Source organism: Aptenodytes patagonicus, chromosome 14 (genome assembly GCF_965638725.1).
Source record: "Aptenodytes patagonicus chromosome 14, bAptPat1.pri.cur, whole genome shotgun sequence".
Lineage (NCBI taxonomy): Eukaryota > Metazoa > Chordata > Aves > Sphenisciformes > Spheniscidae > Aptenodytes > Aptenodytes patagonicus.
Genome location: NC_134962.1, coordinates 7677348 through 7698939, shown reverse-complemented (window position 1 = coordinate 7698939; position 21592 = coordinate 7677348).

Here is a 21592-nt window from a genome sequence, read left to right as displayed (position 1 = left end):
CTTAATTTAACAGCAAACAGACTTTTCAAAAATAGCATGGTTGACTACTTTGTGCTACGCCAAATGGTCAGAAATGTGTAACAGCTGTAGATAGAAAGCTGTGATTACCCTGAATGCAAGTGAAGCACTGCGCTTAGCGAGGTGTAGTTAAATCATTTTGTTAACGAGCTCTGAGTAAGAACGCCTTGTCAGGTTACAAGTCAGACTGATCGTCTCTAACCCTCTCATTCCTGCTCACCTAACAAGCTTAAGGACTAGGTCTTATTTTGATGGCACTAGTGGGGAATAGGGTCTCTGCATATTTTTAATTGAAAAAATATGGGATACAATTCTAATGATAATTGCATTTATCTAGGCATGTATAATGTTAGCAGCTGATTTTTCAGCAGATATCCTGGAAAAAAAGTAAAAGAATGCAATGGCCAGAGTAGGTTTGTAGAGAGTGAGCTACATTTGTTCATGTTTGTAGAGAATGAGTTAGCACAGGCTAATTTTCTCACATGACAGAGGTAATGGTCTTATGGTTTGAGTAAAAATAGCAAATATCTTAAGCTTGGCTTTTAATTCTGAAGATGAAGTTTCAAAGCAGATTGGGAGGACATGACGTTGATCATGACCCACGTGATGACTAAAAGTAGATTTCAAAACTATACTCATAGTTACAGTGAGCTGTACTCAGAGATGCTGTCAGTGTTTAGTGCTGGAGGAGGATATCCAGAGTGGCGTGCGGTTCTGGGTCTGGTTCCGGTCCTGGTTAATCACTTGGACAGAGCAGTAGGGAGTGTACTTATTAAAACTGCAGATCTATAAAATGGGAAGGAAGGACACAGGAATACAAGATTAGAATACAAAATGATCTGGACAAATTGAAGAAATTCAATAGGGACAACTGCTTCTAAGCAAGGCTAATTGACTACACAAATACATAATGGGAAGAGAAGCAAGACAGCAGCCCTTTAGAAATGGATGTAAGGGTTATAGCAGATTACAAGTGGAACATGAGGCAACAAGGCCGTGTTGCTGCAAAACAACTAAATGTCATAAGGGAATGTAAAAGCATTTAGCTTTCAAGACAGCTGAAGTAATTCTTCTGCTCTGCTTAAGGCTGGCAAGGTCTCGGCTGGAGTCCCGTATGGTGCCCGATCCCAAGCTAACGTGCTCAGCTACTGCAAATAGCTGTGCCCTGCTACAGTGCTGACACGTTGGGATAGTTCAGCTCTTGAATTGCATTGTGTGCTGTATAATGTCTTTACCTTCCTTTATTAAACAGACTTTCTCTCCAGGAATAAGCAAGGAGCAGATGTTTCCAAGTCAATTCAGCCTTTTTGTTACAGTGTCCTGAAGTAACCAGTCACTGCAGTAAGTTCTCTTTTAACTGGTTTGGGCTTAGGATCTGTATATCAGTTTAATAAACACATTATCAACTGTGAAGTAAAACACTGGAAAATGTAAGATAGCGGGTTTCTACATCCACAAGGGTTGTACTAACAGAACTGCAGGTGAGGGAGGCTTTCAGGGAAGCAAACCAATGAGTGTGGTGAAGGTAAATGTGTTTCTGAAGGAAAAAAATCAATATGCCATCATTGCTTAAGATACACCATAGTGCAAAGATAAGCTTAATTTATTGAAAATAAGGATTGCGTTCACTTTATTTCAAAGCTGAACTGCTAACATAAATAAGTGATTGAAAGGCGTGTTATGACTAATAGGTCTTTATCTTTCAGGTTTACTTCTGCTAATGTATTCCCTTTAGAGCTGACAGCATCTGTTGTATTATCATGGATACGACAGCTCAGTAAATGCTTTTATTCACCTTTCACTCATTCAGTGATTGATATAGTAAGACTACCTGTGGTTGAACAGTCCAATTACAAAGAAGACAAAAAACCCCACTCTAACATTGGCCTTTAAATGAAGGGTCATTAAATCAACTGGCTCTCATATTACTCTTTCTAGTGAAACTGTCTGTGAAGGATGGAAAAAAGGCCTAAAAGTAACTTTGCTTTGAACTACTCTGTGTTTATGACACAATATCAAGAAGTTGCTTTGTTTTAATTTGTGGTACTGGCAGATTAAGTCACTTAACTTTGCATCATGGCTGGCTTGCTTAGTTAGCAAGGTCATTAGCTGAAGGAAGCGAGAGGGTTTGCTACCCTTATAGTTACTGGCTTTATGGTGATGGGAAGGTCTTCACTGTATTTAGAGTTGGGTTGTTTAGACTGTACAGCAGACTGCGTATGTACGACAGCGATATGATGATGCCATCGTGTGTGCCAGTTGGGTGCCAGCGGTACCTGATACGCCAGTGAAGACAGATGCAGAGTGGAAATCCTTCAGGTAACTAAGCTACGCTCTGAAGAGATGTACTTCAGAAAATACGCTGCACATCCATTTGTAGAGCTGTGGGGCTCAGGATGACCACGGGATTCAAGGATCAGTGTGTGACAAATCCTTGAGAATATTTTTCTCCAGTCTCTGCCCTGCACACAGGCCCTCCAATTTAACAGGACTTCACAAGGGGTTTTTTGAGCTCATCCGGTATGTAAAAAGGAGGATAACAATTTCATGGACTAGTTTTAGTTGCTCCACCAGATTCCAGCACACCCTTTTATATCAGTCAACCTTGTTCTTTCTCAAATGTCCACAGATCTTCCTAGATAACTTTTTCAAAGGCAGAAAAGTGTTCTGCAAAGTCATCCCAATGAGCAGGTCTTTGGCTCTGTGTAACCTCTCCCATTCATACAGCTCTAAGTAATGCTGTGCGATTTCTCAGACGGCTGCTCCTCAAAGAGCAGACAGAAATGCTGTACCCTCTGGTCCCTTTCATCCCACAAAAGACCAGTGACCAATCTGCAAGCCATAATTGTGGAGATGGAAGAATATGTTTTAGGGGTAAAAGAAGAATGGATCGGAAGAGAAAGCGTAGAGCTGCTTACCCCGCTTTTCAAATCCATGCTAAGAAAAGTTGTTATATCTTTTGAGCAGGAATGAACCAGCAAACTGGTAATAGCACAGTGGGTAGATGGAGACGGTCCAGACTGCAGCAGAACTCGGCGGGTAATGATCTTAAAAGGCTAATCTTGGAATCAAGTACATTAGGGGAAAAAAAAAAAATCATGATATTAAGACTTCAAATTACATTTCTTTTTCTTAGACATTCTTATTACAGGTAACAGAATGCAAATGCCATTATCTAAAATAGCATAGAGGGCAACGTAACTACTGTAAATCATTGTGCTACTGAGAGAAATGGGATGGCTGACATCCTCTCCATTTCCATTTTATAGAGGGAGATGGAGTCACACAAGGACTTGCCAAAAGTCACTCAAGACCTCAAGGTATTTTTGTCATACTTCAAAACTTTTTTTTTTTTTTTTTTAAATAAAGGAGATCTTGCACTTTTTGCTTGACCAACATTTAACAAAATAATTTTTGCTTCCTTGAGGGAGGGAGGGTAGCGGTTTAAGTGGGTTGTTTCAGCATTCGTCTGAGTGAAACAGCTTTATTTTTCATGCTTGTACTGTTGTTAATATTTATTCTTAAAATTGTTAATATTTAGTTCTGCTTTGCCTTCTTACACCTTACAGCAGAAAAGCATCATTAATATTTAAGCAGATGAACATCTCTTGAAGTTTGTGACTTGCAGCCAGAATGTCAGTAATTTAAATAATCACACAGATAAAATTAATGCAATAAGAGTTGTATCTGAGTCCTGTTGCTGAGCAATTCTGGCGAGCGCATAATAATACTGCTGCCTCAGGCATTGAGATCGGGGGTCATGATGTGATATTTCTGTGTATTCATTAACTTTCACAAGGGCAGATTGATCTTCTGTTTCCATGAACACTAATGAACCATTTTCTTATTTTTAGGGAATATTCTATTGCTACCACTAGCCACGTAGTGTTTAAAGAAAAGCTGTTTTCAAACAGAAGGCTGTAATTAGAACTTGGGCCTCAGCTGTATTGATTGCACTACACTGTCTCAGTGGATTTACAAATGCCAGCAAATAAACTTGCCAGGAAAAAGTTTATTGTAGTGGCTTTCTCTTTAGTGTTTAGCCTATGCGTTGTTCTATTTCTTGACAAGCCTAAAAAAGGGAATTAGGTGCTGAGACATTCAGGGTGGTTGGGTTTGTATATGAGTATTTTCCCTGCTATCTGTCTTTTAAGTACTCTGGAAATCTTAGAAATAAAAGGTGTGAGGTGTTCATCTTACTCTAAGCCATCTAAAAAAAGTTACAGTCTTTCTGGTGAAATTAATTCCTGGTCTTCCAGCCACACGACTGTGAGAAAATATAGAAAGGAATAACCAAAACTAGCTCGGAGTGTGTTTGGCTGGGTCCTTCCCTTCCCTGGGCAGCTCTGCGTCCGCGGGTGCCCCCCCGATGCTGGAAGTCAGTTTGGGGAGGCGCGATCTCTGCCTCGGCCACCGGGTGCCAGCCTTGTCATGGCAAAGGGAGAAAGGGCCCCGGCTCCTTTACCTCGTGGCTGCCTGCTTGGCTCTCATCTCCCGCTAAACTGGGGGTTACAGCTAATAACGTCAAAATACCTCCTACCTTTTTTTTCTTTATCTGTCTTGTGGCGCCTTCCATCATTTCTTCCATACCAAGCCTATACGCTCCATCTCTCCCTTGCTTGCATATCAGTAGCAACAAAGTGAAACGTTTGGGTTATTCTAAAAGGGATCTCTATGGATAAACCTTACAGAAACACAACAGAAGTGTAAATGTTTTGGAGAACTCTAAGTTCCCTTTGTACAAGCAACAGATGTGTAGGAAATAATGCTTCCCTATGCACTACTGGTGCCATTTTTGCACTGTGTGAACGGGATTGAGGGGGGCAGCAGTGCGAGCCCACTGTTGGCAGTCTGCTGCTGACCTAGCGGGATTTGCACAGGGAAAGGAGGGATGGTAGATGTAGCTGGTGAACAACTGGATTTGCACAGATTTCTCCTGCCTCTTATGTCAATTTGAGAAACCAAAGCCTGTAAATGAGCCCCGACCCTCTGCTTTCAGCTCCCGCCACATCTCGCCGAAGGTGTCTGAGTTGGCACAGCCATGCAGCTGCTCCGTGCCGGTGACGGAGAGAGGCAGGCTCTGAGGCTTGCCTGAAGGAAGGTGACTCATTTGTTTGCTTGGGGTTTTTTTATTACGTTATTCCAGCTTCCAAACGTCAGGTCACAGTCACCCAACTGCAGTAGGTCGTCTTTAAAGCTTCCAGAAAGCCACTTCCTAGCAAAAGGAGCAGTGTACTTCTGAGCCAATCCATCGCAGCTGAGCAGAGAAGATGGGGGGCGCGGGTGATTTAACCTGCCCTTGCATTTCTGCTACAGGTCACAACCTAAGTGAAGAGTTTTATATCCTCGGATAAGGAAACCAGCAATGTCTAGATGGGCTCATTTTTTGGCTCAGGCTCTATTTCCAGTACAACCTGGGATTCCCACTTGATTTTCCATGTTTTAAAAATGGGAATGGCATGTCCACAGGCAGTAGTCCCCAGGATAAACGTGTAGTGAGAGTCGTGCCATTTTCAGAAACAATACGGTAAGGACTACCTTACCAAAATAGTGTGAAGAGGACCTCTGGTCCTATTGGACAAATTATATTTTAAAGGACACATAAAAAAGAGACTCTAATTACCTGTGCTCTTTAAGATGCTTTTTTTTTTTTTTTTTAAGAGAATTGCACCCTAGCCACACTTAAGCTCTGGCAACTGCCTGAATTTGTTTCCCAATTTTCTAGATTGACTTTCCCTAACCTCCTGTCCTATACATTTATATTCAGCTGTGAACTTAAAAAATCTAGCATACTCCACTGCAGAGGTGGACACAGTATTTATATGTAGTGTATGAAATCATTCTTGTATGAAATTATAGCTTCTAATCAGATATTCTCTGTATTTTGAGATCACTGGATAAAAGACATTACAAAATGATGAAGAGAAACGAATAAGAGAAATTCACTTGCTAATATAATTTATTGTATCTTTTTGACTGAACAAAGAGTGCTTAATTTTACATAATGAGATAAACTGTATGTGGACCAAATGATATAGAAAACTCTTTGTGCTGAAGGCAATGCATCTTTTTGGAATATATTGTCCATAAAACGGAAGTAAATAGTTGCATAAATACTTATTTCTCCATAAACATGTAATGACTCAGCTGAAAGCCAGGCAGTATTAATGATGTATGATCTCTTTTTTTGGCACGTTTAGTAAAATGAAAGTGTAACTACATTTTGCATAAGTGAAACACAAATGTTGTTCTGCAATGTAGGGAGGGAAAAGGTAGCAAAATTAGATTTATAGCTCCTCTGCCATCTGTGAAAGATAAGGAGTTGGAAGGACCTATCACAGCTAGAGAGCTCTCTTCTGGTGTCCTCTTGGTGCCCTTGAGTAACCTGCCCTTTTCTGCATGTATTTGTCCCAAAATGAAGACCAGGCCAGACTTTCATATGCCTTTTAAATGTATTAGGGGTAAGCTCAAAGGAACTCAATATATTCAGATACTGGAACATCCGTGGACATAGGCAGCAAGGAGGAACAAGAGTGGCTATGATGGAGTGACATCCACATAAAGCCCCAGCAAAATGACATCCTTTCTTAAGCCGAATGAAGAGATGGATTGGAAAAACCAAGTCTGTGGTTTCTCCAGATGCTACCACACCTTAAAACCATGGCAGCCCACAAAAAGTAAGATGTCGCACAGCCCTGCTTTGTGGAGATGAGCTGCAGTAACTCACTTGGCTCGGTCCGTCACTGCTCACAGCCTCCAGCTGTCAGCTCTCTTGTACAGACGCTGCAGCTCACACTGCAAGTCAAGAGGATCCTGGCAGAGGCTGATCCTTCCCAGGAGAGGAGCAGTGGTCATTGGCGTGGGGCTGGAATGGCACTGAGGTGCCTGATTCCTCTTTGGATACAGACTCTCAGCGGAAGTTCTCGAGAAAAAAAATTCTCCCTCTCTTTTATCCAAAGGCATCCATCACTGGAGAGTGGGCTGGACTCGCACTCGTGGGTGGTCCCTCTAAGACACAAGCAGCATTCCTCTAGCTGGGAAGGAAGATGAATTTGGTGCAATACCCAGGCAGAGGTGCTTTACTAGGAATACTGTCAAGTGACATGCTTTGACCTGGGCTAACTGCACATTCTTACTATTTTCTTCCCTTTATTCCTTGAGACATTTGGCATTTTTACAAAAGGCATTTTCAGTATCAAACCAAAGGAAAGCAGAATGCATACTTTTAAGAGGGGTTGAGTCATTCTCCTTCCTGAGAGCCATGGTAGGTCTCTAGCACAGTCTATCCTTTCCTCTATTCCGAAAGGTAGCAAATATTTGCAAGAAAAAAATGCCTCTGTGGCAGACCTTTTCCGACCTTTTGCAGTGAGCCAATAAGGATCGATCCAAGGCCAGGGTCCACCTAGAGCAGCAATATATAAAATAAAAATTCCATTTAGCTTTGTTGGGGGGGGTGTCTGTTATTTCTAGCATTTGTTTATCCCATGTATTATTCAATTTACTTGCTTACAGAGTGAAAGAAAATCAATCTAAAGTTGCTTTTCCTGTGCCACACGTGACTGTCAAATCCTTGTGGAAAATTGTTTAAATTGTGTGATCTATGGTTCAAAGTGAGAACAGAATGCTTAATTAGAGTTTAATTATCTTGGAAGATTTGATGCTCTCTGGTTGCTTTTGTTTTATTTCTTTACTTGCTCCGTGGTCTCTGTTGAAGTGTGTCTTCATTCGTAGCAGAACCAGGTGCACGGGTTGACACCGCACAGTTCACCAGCATGTAAGAATATATTTTCTCTTCAGTCTCACGCTAACATGTATATCTGTCCAAATGACCAGGTAGCAAGAAAAATACAATACACCTGTTAACATGGGCCTGATCCTTAAGGCTGATGACTAAATGTCTAAAAAAATGAGATGGGTTTACACAGACCCAGATGTTATGTTCTATTCAGTCAATGTGTTTAAGGCCAGAAATGGGATTTACTGAAGAATTGTGATTTTTGACATTGAAAGCCACCACTTGCCCACCAGTGCCTGATCTGGCACCAACTGAACTGGATGAAAGGTTTTCCCATAGGGCAGCCTAGGTACCTAAACCTCAGCTTTCCGTCGTAACCGGGCTCCGAAGATACTGATATACTGCAGGATATTAAGAACATATCGTTTCCAAACCATATTCATTCAGGTGGTGGAAAAAGGGAAAAAACGGGCTGTGCCTTGATTTAGATATCTGTCTTTAGATCTTTGTTCTGGCACAGCGAGAGTTAGTTCTCCACCAGTAGAAAACTGATCTGCTTAAAACTGCACTTGGTTTTGGGGAATGTTTTGTTTGGGTAGAGCTTTTTCTTAGGTCTATTTAACTTGAATTAGTTCCCCGGTTATCTTCACTCTGGGACTGCCGGCACGGAGAGGGGCAAAGCAGAGGCAGGAGCAAATAAAGGGGAGAATTTTGGCATCAGTGCCAAGCTGTGCTGGCTTATGAAGATGACTGAGTTGTGGTGTGAAGCCCTGCCTGAATCAGAAGTGAAACAAAGGGAAGGCAGGCATGAAAATTCATGGGCAGATTTTGTCGCTGAAAATCTTTGCATCTGGTTCAGTATCAGGAGCACTTTTGGATTTGAGTTTTACTCAAGTTTCAGATTTTTTTTTAAGTTTCACTTTATTTTTGCCAAACAAGGATAAGATTGTTCATTAACTTCTAACCAGTTAGGCTTGTGCTCTTTGATTGTTGACAAAAACTTCATGTCAGACGGGGAGAGTTTGGCTGGAAAAACTTGTTACCTGTAAGAAAACTGGAATTAAGAACCCCTTAAGTAGATGCATTTGCAGAAGATGATTGTTTCTTTTGTGTGTCTTCTTTCCTCTGGGGAACCTCCTGTGACAGCATGTTGTTTTCCTGAGGAGCCATTATTTAAATAAGAGCATATAGCAGATTATATAAGAAAAGGTTGCCTTCCGTGTCAGGGTTCTTCCAGGCTCCCTCCTTGAGCTACACAGCCCAAAATGAAAGCTGACATTTGAGCAAGCCCAGGTGATGTTTGTGTTATTTGCAATAGTCACCTCTTAATTCAACCTTAAACTGGGCAAGTGAACAACTGAGCCACGGAAGGCGGCAGGAATCCTTTCCATTGCTATTGCTGGGCTTGGATCAGGCAACCATTTATTAGCACTCTTGGGACTGCAGGAAGTCAGCATCAAACGACAATGGCATTATTACCGGCTGTCACTGCTAATGTCAATGCGACCATTAGGTCTGTAACACATAAAATGAGTCAAGCAATCCAAGCCCAGTAGAAATGAAGAAGGAAAATCTAGGAGAGGAGGGCTCACAGTGCTATTTTTAATCTGTTTGAATCTACTAATAGGCTGGTGACAATCTTTGTGTATTATTTGATTATGTTTCTGTGCTAGTTAATTTGTTTGATTATGATTAGGTGATTCTGAAGAATAATGCTAGCTTTTTTTGCTGTATTAGAAGAATCAAGACTGACACACCGTTATCGATGAAAGGCTGTGAGTGCTCCTCCTGCTTTTGACACGTGTTCATTTTTCTACTCCATGAGTCAAGAATACAAACCCTGGTACTCCAGAAGGTACTTGCAGATGTGGTTTCACCTGCTTTACAAAATATGAGAAGGGTTTGCAGATTTAGAACTCAAAATGCAACCCCCGCTTTTCAGGGAAAACTAGATTTATAGCATCTTCTAATTGTATTGATTTCCAGCGTTGAGCTGGGATGCTACTTCTGTTCCCAGGAGCAATATCTCATCCAGGCCTACTGCAAAGGAGAAAGAAGACAAAAATTGACTGGTCAGGAAGCAAGAGAGAAATCATTCAAAATGCATCTAAGAAAGCCAGACATAATCAAGGACTGAAACTTGTACTTAAAGCAATATGCTAAGCTGCAAACAAGTTGTTGTAAACAAGTAAAATATGAACAAGCTTTTTGTTTTTTTTTTTTTTGGTAGCTCCTACTGTGGTGGCTCTCCAGCGAAGATGCCATATGGATCCTTCGGATGCATCTGTCAGTACCTACCACCTATGTGCGACCTCTGCTCTTTGACTGCTTGGAGTTATTAGAAGCAGCTGCAGGTTAAATCAACTTTTGGCTTGCTCTAAGTTGGATCAAGCACTGTTTTGCTGAACAAATGTGTGTAGGATAGGAAATCTGGCTGCTGCTTATGTGAGCAGGGAAATACCATGCAAACCAGCAGACAATTGCTGGGAGAGAAAGCCAGGAGCTGAAGTGCACAGGCAGTATGTGAGAAGTTTAGACCCTGTCCTTATTGTCCATGCAAATTTTACATGTTTTTATCTTTCCTTTGTGAAAAGTCTGAGTCAAAGAAGTTTGAGAGTTACTTGAACAGGTAATTGCACTGGCTTTCCCGTACAGGCAAGTGTGAGCTCTCTTGCTGCCGAATGAAGCAGAACATGCTTTTTGACAGTGCAACGCATTTGAACTCTGCTTGTTTTGGTTCTTTGTATGAGGGAACATTTCTTTTACAACTCTCCTGATGCCCTCAAAAAGGGAATCATCAGCTGGAGCTGGAAGTACTTTATTGTCTAAGTGCCAAACTCTGATTAGGGTAAAGAGAAATGGGATAAAAGTAGGTGAACCACATAGCATTAACATTTAAATGACTATCTCGATAGCTAGATGTGCCAGCATTGGCAGTGTCTGAGCTTCAGGATTTTTCAGTGAACTGTCACTTTCCTTTCAGCGTCTGCCATAGGGAGGGAGCACTGTCATCCCGGTTTGCAAAGCAAAGTCTGAATCCAAGCATATCAGACCCTGAAAAAGGCATTCCTTCACCTTGCAATTCCCAACTCCTGGCTAGCTCACTTCCATAGGAAAGTCATTGCCCTGAGGCAGGTGAAGATGGAAGTGGGAGCTGGTACCCAACAGCAGGCATCTCACCAGCCCGCTATGGCTTCGGCAGTGGTGGGAGAGCACTCCTTCCCATCCCTCATGCCCTCCCTTCATACGGAACTTAACAAGCCATTTTTTTCCTGTGAAAAATAGAGGAACGGGACCACCTCACACATTCTGAAGAGCACTAAGTCCAAGAGCAGTAAGAATTGTCTTATTTTATAATAACCCCTCAGAATTGAGTTTCTACCCCTGTCTCTAGCAAAGTGGGAACTTCCCAAAGAATAAGTCAGTCTCAGAGGAGGGCAGCTGGCCAATATGCAATGCCACATATCTGTTAAAAATATGAACCAGACTGGCAACTCGAATGGATTTCCTTAAAATAAAGAATTAATCAGTTACCTCTGAGTGATCAAAAGCAAGAAGGTTGTTTTTCTTACCCTGATGATACTTAGTGGAGTTTTTCCAGCTGCGTTATTGCAATATCACTTGTTTTCCTACCATGTGCTGTCAGTTTTCACAAACAGTATTATATTCAAGAATCAGAAGTTCTAGCTAGATTTTCTTTTCTTTGTCTCTTATTGGTACCTGGCAGGGTCCTGCTGAAATGCCGTTTTAAGCTGTCCTTTGGTGATCAAACAGCTGATTACGTAATGAACACCTATGGAGGTATCTGAAGTGTATAATGAGGTAAAAAATACACAAAGGTATCAGGATGGCTATTTCCACCTAAAATATTGGAATTTTCATCATTCCTTCCAGCTTTTTCCCATGCCACAAACATTTTCTACAGAACACAGAGATAAATCCATTTCATCTTTTTATCTCTTTATTAAAAGAGATTTTAGATCACAAAGCAATGTGCTGGTGTCAGTCATCAGAATGAAGGAAAAAAGTATTTATGATGTATTGATACCGATCCAGTAATTCAAACTTCCATGGAATCAGACACTTTTGTCACTGTAGTAAGCTGTGGCCTTAATAGCCCTTTGGAAAGTGCTGGCTTCATAATTACTTTGTTTTACAAAATTACACTGAATTTCAAAGAACCTAATCCATTGAAGTTGCTTGCATCATAAATACGGCAGATTAGGGTGCAATTTAAGCGGTGCAGAACTAGCTCAGGGGAGCATCCCAGATCTTCGTTTCATTTAGCTGTTACTGATGTGTTGAGAAGAAGAAAGAGTTGATTGCTGATTTATATGCCTTGTCTTTCATTATGTTATATTTCTTGCTGTGCAGGGGGGTCACAACAGAGTCTATTAACAACAACCAAGGCAGAACCTGCTGATGTTCTTACAATTACGTCAGATTCTCTTCAAAATTGCTGTTAGTTGCTTTTTCTCCGTTGCTGTCTCCAAAGTTTGCAGTCTGCTCTCCCAGCCATGAATAGAATTTTAATGGCCTTGCAGTCTGTTGTCTATTAGGGTTTTTATTAGTATTAATATGGTCTATTTTTCTAGCTGTCTGTTTCACTATATTTAATTTCAAAATGTTTCTGAAGTACAGGCTAAAGGGGTGCTCCCAAGGCACTGTTTGGTGAAAGTTCTTTTTAAAGCCATTAATATATGCCTCCAGCAAACCCTCATATTAGGTTATGGAGCAAAGGCTCCAGGAGCCAGCTTCTAAGGACACATCTGATTGAATCCCAACTTAGAAGAGATATTTTAAAAAGATGTTGACACTCTTTTATACCAAAATAAAAGATTTGTCAGAACACAGTACCTCTCTGTTCAAACATACCAACTGTAATCTGCATTTGGTACACTGTGGTCATGGTTTCAGAGGTCATTAACGTCCTACAAACTTCATGAAGAGCAGAGGTTTTCTACAGAGGGAAAGGCTGAGATATGAATTCACCTTTTACTGGACACCCAAGAGATCCATGTAGGCAAAGGTAGGTGCTGGGGAGCTCCCACCCGTTAATTCACCCACAGGACACAGGTCCCTGGGAAGATGGTCCCTGCTAGCTCTGTGGCGTGTAAAACTATTTGTTCAACCTTGCTTACCCCCTCTCCAGAAGGTGATTTAAGGAATGAAGAGAGATACGATGCTGGAGCCCATCTGGCTGCCAGCTACCTCAAGGAAGGGAGTTTTCCTGTTGCTTTAATGAAATAACCATTTTCTTTTGAGCCCAGAGTGCTTTCATTGTCTTTGTCAAAGGCTGCCAGGCGGGCAGAATTACAGCTGCTACTCTTCTCTGAGCAATATAAGTCTGTGGAAAGCAGAACACAGCGAAGACATGACAGAAATGGGGAATTCCTGCAATGCGTCTTTTAATCTGATATGTAAGAAGAAAAAGAGAGAGCTCTGTCATGACGCATCAGTTTCACCAGATACATCTTTTATACGGAAATGTGCAAAAGTTCATGATATCAAAAAAAGTCCATTTCCCAACACAGCAGGTGCCGTGCTTGGGCAGCGCTCCCGCTGGTTCCTGGCATCTTGAGAATTTTGAGTGAAACTTTAGCCTTGTCCTCCCTCTTCCTGGTACTGCTTGAGTAACACATACTGGTGTAAACAGGAGACTTCATATTCATTTTATCTCGGAGCCAAATTCCCTCCTTCTTAAACAACAGTTTCTTATGTCTGTAATGTTTAAAACCAGAGCCTGAGATATGAACCTTTTGCCCTAGGTTTGGATGAACTCACTTGGATTAAAGCAAAGCCCTGGTCCACAGACTGTATGGCATGAAACCAAAACAAAACACAACTGCGTTTGGAAGTAACTGACATTCTCTGGTGGAAAGCCTTAGTTGCTGTCTCTATTTTTGTGATATTTTTCTTCTGCTGTATTTCTCTTAGTTAGCAAAGAATTTTTTTGTTGGCAGAAGCAAGGCAACACAAGAAGTCATCTTTTACAATTTACACACAGGGTGGAAAGCTTTATTTTCTTCCTGGCTTCTTTCACCAGCCCATGGCAAACATTTATCTTCTGATTCCTCTAATAGGATGTGACTTGTTGTGACATCATATTTTGAAAGGTTGTGATTTAATGGGTGTATTTTATCCCCCCTTCCCTAACACGCATACATTTTGCAGAGACTAATCATTTAAAATGCAGTGCAACCTCCTGGTGATCGGAATTGCTGCCAGAGGCTTCTCCAGTGCACTTGCTCAGTTGTAACTTTGCACAAGTCCATCACAAATAAACATCTTCTGTGTCAGGCTTGCTCAGGACCACTCACAATTCCCTGGTCCTGTGATAACGCCAGGCACTGTAATGCAGATTGCAGTGGCAGGGTCTGAGTTGCAGAGAATTAGCCGTACTGCCTTCACACGTGCACTGAAAGCCACTGAAACAAGAACATTGAGTTCCTCGTCTTATTTTACCAGTAGCAAGTATAAAAGTCCACAGCAACACACTAGTAACTTAAATATCCATTTCCCCCCTCGCAGTATAGATCGAAGATAGAATTCATTCCGTCAGGGAAGCACCCTAAGGAAATTCTGAGCTGTCAGCTGAAGCAGTGCTGTATATAAAACATCTCTGGCTCTATTAGTATTTGTGCCATTCCTGCTGAGAGTCTTTAATCGTCCCCACCTGATTCAGGGGAGACAGGAATATACTGTATTTTCTTTCCTGAATGAACTGTGCAAATATCTGGTTTTTACGTTTTTGTTCATTGTTTTAAATAAATAGAATTGGCACTGAGCAAATCCTATACAGTTGATTTCAGGTGAGTTTTACAAGCTGGGATTGCCCTGTCTGAAAAGAATCTATCCCTGCAGAAAGGGCTGCTTCAGGACCAGCACTTCCCAAGGGGAAGGCTGCCACATCCCTTCCAGGTGCCACTTGCTCTGAAAGCCTCGAGGGCTCGGGGGGACATGGCTGTGCTGCAGAGTGGAGCCGGTGGCCTTTCTTCAGTCTGTCCTGCACAACTGCCCCAAGCAGTGAGTGACCTGGCGACATCTCAACACCTGGTCTTTGCTCTTGAAAGTGATGCTCCTCAGTCAAAAGAGGAGGAGCGTGTGATGAAGGCATGAGCACCCTGATCTGTCTCCCTCTCAGAGGCAGGCTGAAGCTCTATGGCGTATAAGAGGTGAATGACCAAGCGGGGGTACTGAAGACAGTATAACCACAATAACACGGGGCTATATACGAGCAAACGAACAGCCCATGCGCTAACATCGCTGTCATGTCGGGAGCCCAACACGGTGTTCTCCAGTGCTGCAGGAGGTACAGATCTGAATGGCTTAGGTGATATAAAGCAGAGATGAAGCCTGCAAACTGCTGATGCTGAGAATAGTCCGATGCTGGCAGAGGCTTTCAGCCCATGTTACGGGGCTCTGGGGCGTCCTCAGCTGCCTCTCCAGGGCTCGCTAAAGGGCATTAAGAAAGTGAGCGTGTGGTCACTGTGTTTACAATTACACCCCTCTGGAAATTGCTCAGGGATCTGAGAATTGAAAGAAGGTTAAAATCAGAGTGTTTGGGGGTTGGTAGTAGAAGTGGGGTGGGAGAAGCAATCTCTCATCAGCCTCTGGCAGCTGTTACTGGGAGGGCAAAAGTCCTCTGCAACCTTCCTCTTTCCCCTGCTTTTGCAAAGAGATGAAGCACCGAGTGCAGGAATACCTAAGTGTAGCAACATTTGGGATAATCAGTAATTAACTCCATAAGGAAAAGGTTCAGCTGTCCTGTTAGGCTCCTGCACCACAAGCCCATTGGGTGTGATAATAAATGCCCTTACTGATTTACCATTCCTACGGCATCAGGTCAATTAAAACATTTTGTGGCACACTTATTTCATGATGTTACGAAACACTGAAGAGAGAAAAATGAAGGACGTACTATCAGATGTGGAGTTCATCATTCCACCCCAGGCACTAGGGGGCAAATTCAGCAATGGTGTAAGTCTGTTTGCATTGCTGGAGTCCCACTGAGGTTACATTAAGCCCACTGTTTCTGCTCCACACATAGCAACCCATTGTGGAAATGGTTTAAAGACTTTGTTAAGAATATCAGATTTTTCTCATCGGTCATTAAAATAAAAAGGTACCTAACGAGCGCTTCGGCCATCTCCCCAGGATGCTGAAGGGGAGAGGCATCTTGAGGGTGACTCAGAGAAGAGCCTGAGATGTTCTGCGGTGTTGTCTGCAGGAGCCTCTTGTCCTCCCTCCAGTGACAGGAGAGGGCAAAGGGTGCCGATGCCGGGCACTTTCAGTAATATTCCCCAAATCAGATGGTGTTACAAGCAGTTATCAAGGTGAAAAAATCAGGCACTCACTGCCACAGAAATAAATTAGTTCATTTAAATCCATCTTGATCAGGCCCAGATTTACTGGCTGGGCAGACTGGAAAGCGCTAAGTGGGGTCCTAACACTGTCACAGGGCCACGGCCATGGGGCTACCCAAAAACCTCACCTTGTCTATGTCACAGAAATTCCTGTAGATACCTCTACACCTTCATTGTTTCCATACATTTAAAAAACCCAGGCCAACAACCCTTAATAAATGTGTCATGCTGAGTAACTGGAGGTCACTCAATACAGTGACACTATTGTCATAACCCTTGTCATTCCTGTTCACCAGCTGAATTGACTTTTAGCCATTGATAAGTGTAAAGGCCACTCACAAGCCTGAGTTCTCCCAAACTCTCTTTCTGATGAGATCGTTGTGGTGACTCTCATTTCTTAGTTCAAAACAGAATTTCACCTATTTTCTTTTTCTATTTTTCCAGGCATTACCTGCTGCTTGTTTTTTCTTCATTTTTTAGCAGGTAGAAAGGCCTAGTGTTTTAAAAAAGCACATCTTAAAATTCAGAAACAGAGCATGTACAGTAGAACAAATTGTCCAAGCAGATCGCGACGGCAAATGTGCAAACCTGTGCAGCTGTCGGGTGCCCACAGCTTTTGGATATGCAACAGCTGTTGAGTGGGCCATACAAATAACAAAAGAACACGTGCAAGTGCCTATGCCATTTCTTAAGAAAATCGAAAGGCATATACTTTTGTGAAGGCACCCAGTCTTTGTAATCCCGCCTACGTATGTCTAATTGCATAGTAAGAAAAGAGCAACGTTACTGCTTTGGCTCAGGATTGAGTTCAGTCAGCCGAGAGCATCAAGAGAACGGAATGAGAAAAGCCAAGAGCCTCACCTTTTGAAAGCAGTGGAAACATGGGTGCTGATTTATTTTTGAGGTTAGGTTCTTTTCTGTAAAAGTAAATGAAAACATCCTTCTGGTGATGTCCTGAACAACAGGGTTTGTTGCCGGTGTTCCTGCTATTAAAATCCGACTGTGTGTGTCCCTGTAGAGCAGAGCAGTCTGCAAGCTGGCCCAGATCCTCTCCTCGGCTAAACTGTGTGCTGCCTGCAGGGAACCAGGAGCACAAATAGCCCATTCTTAAGTCTATATTTTATATCAAAATGTGAAAAATCTCACGAGTGACATTTGAGTGAGGACCTCATCTCTGAGCGGTGAGAGGCCTGCCAGCACCCTGCTCTCCAGCGCTCAGCAGCGACCGAGCGGCACCTCGCCACCAGCATCCCCGGCAGGCGTGGGAGGGAGGCAGCGTCCCCCCAGGCAACGTGTCTGCAGGAGGTGATGGGCAGTTTGCAGCGGCAGGTTGTGAGCATGTTTAGAGATTGTTTCTAGTGCTCCTCCCAAGTGTTGGGATCCCACGTCTGGGACAGCAGAGTAGAAATGTGGAAGGAAGGGCTGATTTCTGAAGGCGGCCCTGTGAAGTCAAGCATCTTGTGCTGTTTCAACCTCTGTAGAGAAAGAACGATCTTTACAAAAATAAAACGTCGTTTGTCAGGCTAAGGAGTCATTTTACAGACCAAAGAGCGAACAGAGAGCACAGCGGGAGCTGCTGGGTTGTGGCTCCAGCCTCTCCGCCTCTTTTCAGGGCTCAGAGCAAGGCGGCACACAAACCCCCTGGTCTTTGCACACCAAGCAGGGAGGTGAGGGCTCTCTGGGCATTCCCTCTCTCAAACTCCTCAGCAGCATCTGTATAACTTCGTTCATGTATGTTGAGCGCGTAGTAGCTCTGTTTATGTTGTCTATATTTTTCTATATCAATAGTATAAGGTTTAGTTAAATCTCTTCCAGGTGCGAGTTATCCCTCATACCTATTTTGTATTATAAAGCCCTTGCAAAAAACCCCCCCCAAAAAACCCCCAAACCCCCTGAAAACATGAGATTTTATTTTGAGTATGAAAGACATTTCTTTATATCATTATAATAATGCAAATTTCCCAGTTAATATTAATACTTAAATTAATACTGACTTAATCAATTCATTAACTAAAAAATATGGAATAAGAGTTTGTAAATACCACGCAGGAAATTTAATATATTTGAATTAAAATGCTACTGGTCTCTGCTGTAAACATAGTATGCACTTTGTTTTTGTACATGGTCAAACATGGAATGAGGCAATTTAGCCAAAGGAAATGATAAGCAGTGAAAACCATTGCTACCCCATGGAAATCTGCGAATGCCAATAATTTAATAAAACATGTGCTTGCCAGATCAAATACTGCTAACTTTCTTTGCTCTGCAGCAAAACCGTGAGATCCAAGCAGAAGGTATGCTGAGATACCGTGCTCTCCGAATCAGTAAATTGCTGAGTACCTAAAATGATCAGCTACTTCAATTATTCTTGGTAACAGGATGTATCTATGTTTAAATAGATGTTAAGGTTGTGACTGTAAAAACAGGAAATGAAAAATTAAAGAAAAGCCATGCTGGAACAGAAAAATAAAAGCAGATGATTTCTAACTAATGCGAGACAACTGTTTAAAACTGTGAAACTGAGTTTTAAAATATAAAATGGAAGGACGATACAAAGAACTGTTCTTGCTGGTGGCAATGCTGAGGCTGGCAGGAGAGCTGATTGCAGGGAAATGGCCGAAGCACAACAAATATATAGGTATGCTGTACATCAGTAGAATATGCATTATGTACATCAGTAGTATGCCTTCACATGGGGAGTAAATGGTACAATATGTCAGTATGTGATACCGACACTTTTCAAATTACATTTGCCCCACTATTTATGTATATTGGCTGCAGAATGAGTACTTTCAAATTTAAATTCCCATTATGGTTAATGCATGTTTAAAATGTATATTAAAACGCATATGGAAAATCACAATACTTCTCTTACCCTTATTGACTAAACTGGGGGAGAGAAGTATATAGTTTAGGTACGTAGTATCTAAGAGCTTGAAACCAGTTCAAGGTCCCGCGTTCCTCCTCTGCAGTGATGGACACCCTCAGCTTCCAGGGCCGCAACTGCAGCACAGACCACAGCCCAGCTCCTCGCTCAGGCACGAGTTAGCTCTTCCAAGGGCAAAAGCGGTGGAAAGGCAGTACAGGAAAAGGCGTAGAAACCGTGAGAAATACACACTCGGATGTCCTGATCTTTGCTTGAGCTGCAGACAGATTTAAAAAATAGACACAATTTCCCTCTCGCTTTCGCTTCCCTCCATCAGGCAACCTGCCCAGGGAAGGCTGGGCCCTCCCTGCCGCTGCTCTGAAGCTTTCCCCACCATTTGTACAGGCGTGTTTCAGGGACCTCTACTGTGTGTGGTTGCCTGCTGGACCCCCCGTCAACCCAAGTGCCGCAGCAATCCCTGCAGCTTGGGCTAACGACCCGTCTACTGAGGTAACGAACACGCATCTTGTGGGGAGAGAGCCTAGCGCCGTTACACGTTGCACAGGGTGACTGACGGCTCACGTATGATGTGGAGCTGTTGTTTTACTGACTCCACGCAGAAGCAAGTCTTACTGAGATCAACACTGAGGCATCCCTCACCTTGGAGGGGGAATCAGGTCTCCTGCCTGACAGCTGTCCACAAGGGGAGTGCAAGCTCAAATAAAGAGGAGGTTGGGGTGAAAGCATTTTTATTTTCCTGTTGATGGAAGATTTTCTGGGATTTCCTCCTCTCATATTGCCTCTGTTGTTAGTACAAATGCACATATAATAGCAGATATTCCTCCAGGATGAGTGCAAGATATGTTCATGCCTTCAAATATTTTGATTTCTCATTTTCAGGTTGTTTTGATTCTAACTCACAGCAAAAAAAGGGAAAACTTTCAGCAACTTTGAGCAAGAATCATGGAGAATACTCCTGAGGCATGCCCTCTGAATTTCGTAAGAGTATCAGTTAGCGGGTCTATTTAGTAGTTATGTTGGCATGGTTCTCACCGTCAACTCTCCACTTGTTTTCCATTAGCAAGTTCATTATGTTACCATTCAGATACTACTGCAAAGTTTTCCAGAGTTTGGAGAACAATATCATCAGCATTAATCAGAAGAAAAAAATCAGACTGCTCTGCTGACACATGCAAACATTTATTTGTCTAATACATAAGATGCACAATTGATGCCCAGATATTATTCCTGTTGCTGTTCCCTTTCCTCCGAGCTCTAACAAAATGTAGCAGATGGTTAAACTTACTGTATCATCTCAGAGCAAGAAAGAAGGTGCTGACTCTTCCATTATGCATGGAGAACCGCATGTGATCCAGAGGACTGCGGCAAGAATGGAACCAAATAAGAGCCCCATTCATTAACATGATCTTTATCATTCCCACAGGTATGATTTTGCTCTTCCTTAGAATTTGCAAACTTTGGTTTCGTCGTAACCCATTACTTTCTGTATGGGAATGGTCTGGGTAGGATGGTCACTTGTACTCCTGATACATACTCCACTTTTGGTGAAGCGTCTTGAGATCTCGTGATTTGTTTCTAACAAATCCATCCTAACTTTTTCTGTGACATTTTGAAACTGCTGATCACCTTAGTCGCTCTCAGAAAGTGCCTCCTGCTCCTGTTCAACCCTAATGAAAAAAAATGGTGGCATTAGTGAGACGCGTTGTAGAGAATGACTTATGGAGAACTGCCAAGTAACAAAACTGTCCTGGGTGTCCTAAGAAATGTGCTCAATATTTATGGCATCTCTTAGCAGTGGCAGACAGATGTGACTAAGAAATGAAACCTAGTTTGGATTAATAGAGTGGCTGTTTTCTTTTTCTAGCTGCTTTTGTAAAATGAGTGCTGTCAGGATATTTTGTAGAAACTGGATATTTTTTTAAGAGAACTATCAAGTATGAAAACATTTAGAAATAAGAAATTATGTTAAAGATGATAAAGACAGTAAATGTTTGAGGATATGGAAATACTCTGCTTCATAAAAAAAAAGGCTTTCTTTCAAATTTTTTTTTTATTTGTCTCAAATTAAGGGTCAAAACCTCAATAAGAGCAACATAGACCAATGCTCTTATCCTCTGCTGCTGAGGCCTTCATTGCCCTGACCAGGATCACCTGGGACCCCCACTCATGCACCCGCCCACTGTCCCTGGAGCCACATTTAGGGCAGATTCTGCTCATTGCATGCGTTTTTTTTACCTGTTGTGGGCAGCTCTTTGCTCAGCCCTGTCTGCCCCTGAATCCTGCTTGCTGATGCCTCTCCAGGTTGCTCTTGGACCTGCTTCTCACTTTGTGTGTCATTGCCGGACCTGTTGGTGCCACTGAGCTGGCTCTGCTTGGGCTCTGCCTGTGCTGGTGAGGATGCTGCCACATTGTGCCTTTCGGCTCCCACCCCGTCATCCTCTGCAGAGCTGCTCCGCTCCTGCTGCTCCTGGGTGGGCAGCCCCCTCTCCGTGTGCTCAGGGTGTGCTTTTTTGTGTTTATGGGGCTCACTGCATCTGATTGCTTTGCAGCTTATGGTTTGTTTTTTCTTTAATATCTGCAAAACCC